The sequence below is a fragment of the Typopeltis vanoorti genome, chromosome 19, assembly GCF_054136105.1.
Source record: "Typopeltis vanoorti isolate ZY-2024b chromosome 19, IOZ_Tvanoo_1.0, whole genome shotgun sequence".
Taxonomy (NCBI): domain Eukaryota; kingdom Metazoa; phylum Arthropoda; class Arachnida; order Uropygi; family Thelyphonidae; genus Typopeltis; species Typopeltis vanoorti.
This window is the reverse complement of record NC_143567.1, coordinates 30,470,565-30,479,966: the sequence shown is the minus strand read 5'-3', so window position 1 is coordinate 30,479,966 and position 9,402 is coordinate 30,470,565.

Below are 9,402 nucleotides of genomic sequence, written 5' to 3'. Positions count from 1 at the left end.
CCGGGGCACACTACCTAATCCCTAGTCTATCCACAATTTAAGGCACATCATAGGTTTCTGACCTGGCTTGCTGAGCAGATATTTTTTGATTTGCATCCTACAGTCTGAATCTCAGTGTGGCATGGATGTTTGTAAAAATTTTTGTTATTACACTTATGATTTTCATTGCCTGGTGTGAGACAACCACATTGATTACAGAAGGCTTGGAGTGGCTTGAAAAAAATATGTTTGGTCTCCAGAATACATTTCTGGACTACTTAATCCTTAGCTCATTCAAGGCACTATGCAAGTTTTCAAATCTTTTGTGGGTGGAACTGTACAAAAAAAATGACAATTATGGAAGAACCATTAAGACCACATTTGAATGAAGCAATTTATGTACCATTTTAGTGCACACATGCAAAAGGCTATGAAATCTATAGTACCTTAATAAGATGTGTAAACCAGAGATTGGAAACAGAGAAGGAACTTGTCAGAGAATAAAAATAGATTACACTCTTTGGAGAAAATTAGAGAAACATTTCCTCTAATTTTCTCCAAAGAATAAAATTAGGAAGGGTTAAGAAAAGATAATTTGATGAACTTAACTAGACAGTGTATGTAGACATTGACCAGCTACTGTTATAAGTTCAGAGGAAACAAGAAACTGGAATGTTTAAGGAAACTAACAGTTCTCTTAGAAGTATTTTAAGTGAGCAGCTATCTCAAGTGGAAGAAAAAGACAAAATGTTACCAGAATGAAAAAAAAATAATAATAATAAAATCAGAAAAAAATAGCAAAATGGAAACCAAAAGGTGCAACCAGTCCAACACCTTAAGGCAGCAAAAGAAGAAACAGATATCCTGAGAATATAAGAGAAGCTCATCCCATACATATTGCCCACTCAAACAAGCGACTCAAGCTTCAACTACTAACAAGTTCTTAATACGAACCTTTCCAATTTCATTCTGACAAAATCTGAGGGATCTAAAGAAATTGTTCTAAATCAGTTATTCAGATTTCTGCTCACTGAAACCTGCTCTCCCCCCCCCCCTCCCCCACTCCCAAACACACACTGACAGAACCAAGGAATGTCATATGCAATGTAACTCTGGCATATCCAACTGGGATGAGGCAATTTTATGCTATATTTATACAGTATATTAGCAAATACTGTTAAATTTTCCTACTACTCTAGTTGAATAAATGTGATATATTGTAGTGTAAAATATACTCAAATTCAAAAGAAACTGACGATTTCTCCAAACACAAAAGTCAAATTTTTCCAGTACCGATGGAATGGTGTACTTCAAAAATATGTCAATTATGTCATGTTTACCCTACCCACCCCACTCTTAAAAAAATTAAAATAAACATCAGAGAGACAAAAAATTGCTCTTAATTTGCCATGGCATGCATATCTATAATGAACACATTTAACAAAAAATGTTTAGTGGCCTTCTAAAATTAAATGAAGAGTCTTTGAATGTAGTGTGCAATTTGTCATATTCAAAACCGTGAGTTATGAAAAGTGTTTTAATTATAGAAATAATTCCAATTTACATTCCACTCACTGTATTAAGTGTAAAATGCTTTTATTACATACAGACTTAAACTGTAAAAATTACATATTTCAGTCACATTTATGGTTAAAATTCCAGTTTAACATAGAAACAAACCACTGGGCATGATGGCATTAATATACTGTAATGAGTTGTGAAATGAGTACGAAAATACCTAAAACTGATTGTTCCTTTCATTACTGCATTCCACTCAAGTTGCCACTTCAAATAATCAGTTGAAAATTAAAATCAATTTTTTTTAATTAGTACAAATTCAATCAGAAATTAATTTCTTGAAAGAAAAATATCTTCACTGGTATACCAAAAATGGGCATTGTTGATTGCCAATATAGTTAACCAGACACTATAATATACAATACAAAATTAATCTTTGTTAACAGCGCAAGATATTTATAGTCTTTTTATAATTTATAAGGAGGCCTTTTATTCTGATAAATATCTAAAGTTTCACTATCTGGACTGAAAAATACTCAAGTATTTACTACTCCACAATAAATGGAATGATCCTTTTTGGATTAATATGCTTAATTTCCTATGTACAACGAATCCAATGAAATGGATGTTTTGGGCATATAAAAAGAGCACATACCCACACACAAAAATGTGTATGTGCTTAATGACAGATGTACACCAATGCATAAATAATATTTTTGGGAAAGAAAAATAACATTTATCTTAGGCTGTTTCAAAATTTTACTCATGTATGTCTATTCAATTTGCATTTTCCAATTAATTGAAAATAAATGCAACATCTTTTGCATGGAGACCACTGCTCATATACATATGATTCAGTACATTAGTAGGGATGCATTAAGTGTGTTTCACATAGAAAAGTAGGTCAACATTTAAGAAACTCTTCAAAGATTAATTAACAAGTATTTAGGAATCATGGATGACAACACATGCAAGGCTTAAATAGATAATGAAGCATGGATGTGGTCACTAGAATAATGACAGATAAGAAATAAAACTTTATACAAAATTAAAATGGCAGCTATATTACATTAAAACATGTGCATTTTCTAAGATCAAACAGAACTTTATGCTGTCTTTATAGAATATAGATAACTTTGAAAAGAATAACTGACTAAACAGAGCTGGAAGTAAACCAATCTGGGGATGAAGCGCACAGAATTATCTGAAGAAATGTAAAACATACATGGTGACTGGATTTGAAAAAAAATCAACAGTACCAGGAATTCATATCTCACCAAAAATGATTAATACCTGAAGCCTTTAAAAAGATCTAGTAACACTACATAATAGAAACAAAAGGTTATTATTAGGTAACTTTCTTAATATATGAGTTTCTGATGTAACTCATTGCTATGATACATATAAAGAATTAGTTTGATTTACTCCTTTCCCACAGAAGTGTGCAAAACTGTAAATGGTCAGGATTGAATGAAATCTTAACTCTCAACATTTTATTATTCATAATGGATATATTTTTAAATCAGCTGTATTAATTTTTTCAATGATGAGAAATGGGTATTTTAAGAAATTTAATTTTTGATTTCTACTTCAGAAAAAGTTAAGTTTCCTATATCATTTCATATATCCCAAATTAAAATTACAAGAGTGTCTCTCAAGAAAGAAAATAATATTCATAGTGGATATACTCAAAAAACTGGGTTACTACTGGTTGGAGTAACCAAATTTGTTAAATAGCACCTTCCAGAATTGTTTTTTATAACATTAATTGCTCTAAAATTTATACTCTGCTTGGAAGAAAAGTTATATAACTGCTACAAAATATCAAGAAATGCTGCATATTCAACCAAATACCATAAAGGAAAATAAGAAAAAGTTAATAAGAGTAAGTAAGGTCATCATATACAAAAGAATAATTTACAAAACTAAGTATATGGAGATATGCTAACATATGGCATGAAAATATTGTCACCAATTAAGTCGATGAAATCTTATTTTATATAAGTACATAAAAAAATTGAATTCTAAAAATGTAATAACAGAATATTTAGAAGCAAAATCAGAGAAAGTTTATAAAAAACACTGGGATTACTAAGAACAGCTATAACAAACATAACACTAAGAATAAATTAGTAAGTGTAGTTCATCCATTAACTATAATAAAGAAAAATGTTTGCATTACATAAGAATTAAAAAAAGTGTACTTAAACCAGTTTTAAAAAATTCATAGTTATTAGTATGGATAGACAATCCCTATATCACAAAATAAATACATACGGAAAGCAATAAAGGAAAGTCAACTTATATTTACTAGTCCTTAAACATTAATATATCACTTTACATATTTCCCAAAAGAAAAATGTTTCCTTTGTAAATTATATAAAGTGAAAAATCCAACACCAGAAGCTTAGAAGTGAAACGATGAATATAACTATTTATAAATGTATGACTGAAGGCAATTTCTCTGAATAACTACAAGATGTAGGTATTCTTGCTTTAAAAAACTTGCCTGAGTGAAACTGTAGTTATGTATACACAGGCTAGCTCAAACATTTGTACTAAATTGATTTTCACTGGGTTTTTTTTCTAAGCAGCAAACCCCTGCCCAATAGAAATACATTGCATACAGCTAAATTTACAGAGTACACTGCATTTGAAGGCAGTAGACTATTTGGAAAAATGGATGAGTTAAGAAAATATATGAAGATATGAGAAATGCAAAACTTCAGTTTACTCTTAAAAATTCATCTTCACATAATGAAAACATTTCCTGTTTAAAGTATTTATGGGCAGATATTGGAGTTAGACCAATCTGGTATGCCAAAAGAAAGTATTTTCACTTCATTACACAATGAAACAATAAGCACGTATACTAATGATTATTTACAAATAATACTCTACTTTCAGATTAAAAGTAAACTTGCACAAATGAGTTAAATGCAAGCAGTGCTTATTTAAAAGCTAAAAGAAATGTTTTTATACTGTAGTGGCTACACTATTACTACCAACAGAAACAAATTACTCGATTAAGCAGATATGTGGACATTCCACTGCTATCTCTCTCTCTCTCTCTCACTCCGACTCCCCTTCCCCCTTATAAAGATCCCAAACTCTTAACATAAACAAATGCCAACGCTTGCAGAGTAGAAACCCCTCCCTCTTATAGTGTATCTGGCACTAGCAATGTAAGCCATATGCCACCCCTTATCTTGCCAGAAAGATTCTAAATACTGGCAAGGTACTAAGCAGCTCAAGGACCAATAATTTTGTTTTGATTAAAAAATGTACACAAGATTAACCCATTGGTAGTTCTGGGGAAAAAATTACTGTTTTCAAACCTATTACTTTAACTCAAGTTTTATTCATATAGTAAATGGTTTTGAGTGGAGTTAATAAATCAGCATTATTTAATTAGCCAAAAAGTAAATTAAATATGACAAAGCCCTTTGATAATGTATGCATTTTTCCTGGAGGATTATTAGTTCTCCAATAGCTGGTCGTTAAAAAATCAGTTTGCTACTAGCATACAATGATTATCAGATTTTATTTGTTGAAATTTCTCACACTTCACCACCTTACTAGCCATTATGGATCAAATACGCATCCTCATATGCTTCGTATCCACCATATATTTCAATGTAATGTAATATCAATGGTATTAAAATTTTAATATGCACTTTGCATCCATGATAACCTTGACATTTATAGACGTCTTGGCCGGTAGCGTGGTTAATAAAAGTAATTGGTAATTAATTTTCTTATTTGCAGACCAAAAACAGATAAAAAATTTTAATGAGTAAGAAATAACACAATATGGAAAAATACTTGAATAACCGACTAAAAAAAAGTACCTTTCATGCTCCTTGCCTATATCAATTAAATGATTTCTAATTAGATTTGAAAAATATTCTAATTTTTATTTCAAGTGAGAAGCACATACTATCCTGAAAACAAGTAAAATTCACAGATGAAATATTATCTCATTTCAGCCTAAAATGTTCAATTGTGCATAGCACTAAAAATATGTTGGTTAATTATATTCAACCTTAGAGAGAGAGAGAGAGAGAGAGAGAGAGAGAAAGAGAACTAAATTTCAGTAGTAGTATTCTCAGGAGAGAAGAAAAAGGAGAATTATCATAGCAGGCCATACCAATGGCTCTGCAAAATCCTAACCTGAGTAGTATTTATATTTATTGTGGATGAAATATTCAATTACATCTCCATTAAAGTTTTCAGAATAAGTTACTTTTATTTCTGCAAATAAAACTGTTTCAATATAAGACATGAAAAAGAAGTGGAACAATCACAAATTAGAAAAATATGTCAAATTAGAAACAGATGAGATCTATAAGATGATTTGTTCAGGAACTAGGGTCAAGGCAAGAAGAGAGGAGCTATAGCATTTAACACTAAACATGAAGATAAACTTCTTGAATGGGAGCTAATTTTCAAATGGGAAAGTGTTCGATGACACTTATCTAGAGAAATATGAACCAGAGAGTGCAGATGATGATATCAAGAAAAAGGAAAGGCTGGTTCTTGTTGAAAATCTAAAGAGAAGCATGAGAAATGAATCTCAGAATGAAATGCAAAAATGTTTTGGGAAAATATAGAGCAAGAGAAGAGTTATTACATGAAGCAACTGTCAGATTTCTGTTCAGTACAAAAGACGAGTCATTATTAATGCCACATCTCCAAGATCTGGTATAATATACAAGTGCATAAAGGATTTGAAATAGGTAGTGATAGTGATTCTCATTGAAAAGAATCAAAGGTAGGAGTCACCAGCAGACTCAAACATACAAATTATACTGGGTATAAAAAAAGTGAAAGAATTAGAAGCCAAAAACCAAACTTTGGAGACTGTGTGACAAATTTTGAAGATGACATTGACTGACTCAACCATGGAAGCATGTGGCAAAGTCTACAAGAAAAGAAAAATGAGCAGTCAATGTGGCACAGGAAATTAACAAAGTAGTCCATGGAAGAGAAGAAATCACATAAAAGAAAAATGGAGAAAGCTGAGTTGAGTGAAGGTAGCTGCATAAAAGTTAATGGAAAATTTTGAAAAAAAAAAAGCTGGCAAAATGAGGCTGCTCAGAGATTGGAAGAAAGAATATTGCAAGAGGAACCAAAGATCATAAAGGTGATGTAAAAGTTGAAGATGAGAAATTCTGGATGTCACTACTTTGAAAAATTATAAAATGAGATAAATGACAAAATGGTAATAAAAATATCCAGGAATGCAATGCAATACTTGAAGTAGGAAAAAACTATCAGAAACATGAAATATGGAAATGCCATAAGGAGTAAATGATATTTGACCTGAAATATAGTGGCTGTGGACACACACTGCATAATGTAAAAATATTATGATGATTGGACTAGAGCACTGTACCAATTTATAAAGAAAAATAAAACTGAATGTGAGAATTAGAGGAATTTCCCTAATGAGTGTTCCAGGGAAAGAATTTATGCAAGCATATTTGAGAAAGCTAAGAAAAACTGTTAAAGAAGAAAATGGTGAGAAACAAACTGAATTTAGGCAAGCGAGTTTTCATGAAGAGATTGTCAAAGTGGAAAAAAGTCAAGAATTCATATAATAAAGATCCATGTTTAATTGATCTCAAAAAAGCATAAAATACAGAACTTTATATAGAGTAATATAATATTCATATGTGAGCTGCAAATGATTATTAAAGACATTACAAGAAGATGGACTGATGTTAAGTCAGCTATACATTATCGCCATTATTATAAAACTTATACAGACTATTCATTAAGGAAAGTGGTATTAAAGAGTATATTCCAATAGGATAGGATTGCTTTATTCAATACAGATGGCATCAACCTCTTGAACTTGTTATTACAAAACTTTAGCTATTTCGGCACAGTTTTTACTGAAGATGGTAAATTAAATAATGGAACAGATAAGTAAGGATGCTATAGCATGAAAAATCAAAGCCCTAGTTCATAATATATCAGACAGTGCTCAAACCAATGTTAATGTAGTGATTGAACAACTGAAAAGACCTGATAAATAACAGACCGATCCGGAAGAAAGTTGAATGGAAACTAATAATTAAATTGCATTAAACATCTTTAGTCCCCTTAAAAGGTAAATGCCAGAAAATGTTTATTCCTTAATTTCAAATTAAGGAATAAACAGAAAAATAAAGAACTGATATGAAGGAGTATCCCTGTACTTGAACAAATACCCCTCCACCCCAAAATACAAACACCTAAACACAAAAAAAAAAAAAACATAAAATCATGAAAAAGCATTGTTCACTTTTAGAAAAACTAATACGTGCCATTATATATACTATTAAATTATTCATAATGTTAAGATGATATAAAATTATAGTTTATAATCCATTAGTTTATACATCATGTTAGTCACATAATTATATATGGAGTGCCAACATCTTTTTAAATTACTTTCAAAGCTAGATAACTAGGAGATCTCATACAGAATATAAATAATGGTGGGAACTAATTTAGCTTTTGACTCAATATTCAGTTCTCACTTTCCTGCTGTTTTATTGTCCGGAATCAGAGTGAACCAAAGGTTAGGCATTACTAATATGTGAAAAGAGGGAGCTAGTATAGGAATTACAGAAATACAAAGTTAACATAACAGTTGTTAGTGAGCCAAAAAACATTAGAACAAGTATAATTCTTTTTAAATAATTATATGATGATTCACATTGAGACAATGACAGATAGCTACCTTTCTTTCACATGAAAGAAATTTCTTGAATGGGAAGGAGTCTAGAGTAGATCAATATGTTTACACTGACTTCTTTTTGTTTATCACTTCAATGAATGTGCTAGTTAACACAAAGGTAGAAAAATTCTTCGAGTGTAATGATTCAAAGTGCAAATTTGGCAGGGAAGAGAAGAGAAGAATAATGGTGGATATATATGTTGGATTTCTCATCTGGAGAAGAAATAGTCATCACAAACAATAATTCAAGCAAAAACATCATGTAATGATTACATTACTGACAGTAATATTTTTGACCTGGTTCAGGACAGAAGAGGGATTTGAACTAGGACAAGATTATTATTATTATGTGACACCTCCAGGGAGTCCAACTCATTATTAAGGGAGAGTGTACCAACAGCATCGAACAATTGAACCCTTTCCAACTACTAACCGCACTCAAACTTGCTTAACTTTTTTCGTGAGCCATTAGTAGCAGAGGCTCTACCAATCGACCAACCTTTGCTGGCAAATTTTCATAATCACCATTTTGTTCTAAGCAGGACACAAATAATGTTCATATTAAAAAGATGTGAATTGAGGAACTAAAATACACTAATTACTAGGCAAATCTGAAGAAGTGAGTGATTTTTTTTGGGGGGGGGGGGGGTTATTGTAGTGGTGAGGAGTATGCATAAAAGAGGAATGAAAACAGTAAAATAACAATTCAATGGGACTGCAAAATAGTTTCCAGTTACTGTATTCATAATATCTGACATAAACCAACAACTGAGGATATAAAACAGAAAAGATGAAGATTTAGCAAAAACAATAATACATTAATTTAGCACAGGACTTAAAAATATAGAGGATAAACAGGCCCTTAAGAACAGTGTAGAAAGAACATAGAAAATGAATATCATGACTGGAAGTCACTAAAAAATTTAATAATGGAGGAAGGAGAGCACAAAAAGAAATCAAAATGATCATAGTGAACTATTCTGAATATATGATAAAACAACTATGAAGAATTATTATGAGGTAACCTGTAAAGAACAATCATAGAAAATATAAGAGAAATGGAGTCATAAGATATTTCAATACGAAATACACCTAATTGTTTAAATACACTGGATACAGCATTGCATAATTCAGAGGGTTTAGTCAGAAGACTGATATCAAAATGATTGACATGG